Below are 1,601 nucleotides of genomic sequence, written 5' to 3'. Positions count from 1 at the left end.
TGCAGTGGCCGTTCCCGGCCACCGCAGCCTCGACCTGCTGGGCTCCAGCAATCCTTCCATCTCAGCCTTCCAAGTAACTGGAACTACAGGCACGCACTACCATGCCCGGCTGATTTTTGATTTATTGTAGAGATGAGGTCTCGCCAAGTTGTCCAGGCGGGTCTCGAACCCGCGGGCTCAGGCAATCCACTCACCTCAGGTCTTGCTTTTCTGTTTCCAAGATATTTATTTCTGCATTAGCCATGGAAGGATAGCAACTTGTAGAAGCGTGTCCTTGTGCTTTGCTCTATGGAGTCTTTTCCCTGATTTCTGTCTTTGGAACTGAGTTCATCTGGAATGTGGACATTAGTGGACCAAACATACAAAAGGACCTGAACTCTTACCCTAGAATCAACAAACTGCTGCAGTGCAATTCTTATGCAGATTTCCATTTGCTATGGGAGCAATAAAAGTGAACATGCAACTTTTGTTCATTTTTATAGAACTTTTGATACTATATTAGATTTACTGGCAGTGTGACTAGCTTTAAGTGTTTGTGTTTATGCACATTAAAAAAGCTATTTCTTTCCTGTTCTTGCAATCTTTGAAAAACAAGTTTTTTCTTTGCAAATTATATTTTAATGTTTTTGATAGACGTATCAACTGTGAGAAACCAAGCACAAAGCTAATGGTCTCTTGAAAACAACTCAGTCACAAAGAAGACACAAGACTTATTTCAGAAATATTTTTTCAAGGAATTAAGAAAGGAAAAATTGTCTATATTCTCAAGTCAGGTACACTCAAAGCAAAAAAGGGATCCAACTATAGAATTTTATAAGCTTGCATTTCAAAAATTTGACACTCCTGAAAATTATCACATGAAATTTTTGCAGAAGTTTAAAGATAAAAGAAGTTCACAATCTATCTTATTGCAGACATGAAATGTAAACACTTACTTAGATACTTATGGTTGGGTTGCTATGTTTCCAAGAGAAAAAAAATCACTCACTTTTTTTAGAAAAAGATTTAAAATCTTACAATTTTAGTATGGCAGTTGTCACTGTAAAGTATATCTGAATGCTTATTAACATTTTCCCAATTAAATTTTTTAAAAGTAACAATACAGAGTGCTAGCAAGGATATAGAGCAACTGGAACGCTTGTGCATTTCAGGAGGATGTGCAAAATGGTACAACCACTTTGAAAAGTGGTTTAACAGCTTCTTACAGGACATAGTGATAATTATTACATAAACTCTAGTCCATTTACTCCTTGAAATTGTATATAGACTTTTAAAATAGTTCATTACAAAAGCTAAATTGAAATATAAAATATACTGAACATTAAGTATAAATGATAGAGTTTTCCTTGATAATACTCAGATAAAAATACAACTTAAGTTGGCTAAAGATAAGAAAAACTAAACTTTTATGCTTAATAATAATATTATTATTGGCTAAACCTGAATGTACAAATTCTCTCAAATATGTTTAACTCATATGTATTTAAAGCTACTTACAACAATCTTTCTCAATACTTTTTAACTTTTTAAAAACAACTTAATCGATACATAATCCATATACCAACTGACCCATTTACAGTGTAAATTCAGTGATTTTTAGT

At 33.7% G+C, this 1,601-nt stretch overlaps 1 pseudogene; it reads left to right on the top strand.

Moving 5' to 3' along the window:
• Positions 1 to 449, top strand: part of LOC103252840 — a 1,235-nt pseudogene extending 786 nt beyond the window's left edge.
• Positions 450 to 1,601: the final 1,152 nt, after the last annotated feature.

Source organism: Carlito syrichta, unplaced genomic scaffold (assembly GCF_000164805.1).
Source record: "Carlito syrichta isolate Samal-C Ts95f unplaced genomic scaffold, Tarsius_syrichta-2.0.1 Scaffold172482, whole genome shotgun sequence".
Classification (NCBI taxonomy): domain Eukaryota; kingdom Metazoa; phylum Chordata; class Mammalia; order Primates; family Tarsiidae; genus Carlito; species Carlito syrichta.
This window is presented reverse-complemented; position numbering and strand designations above follow the sequence as displayed.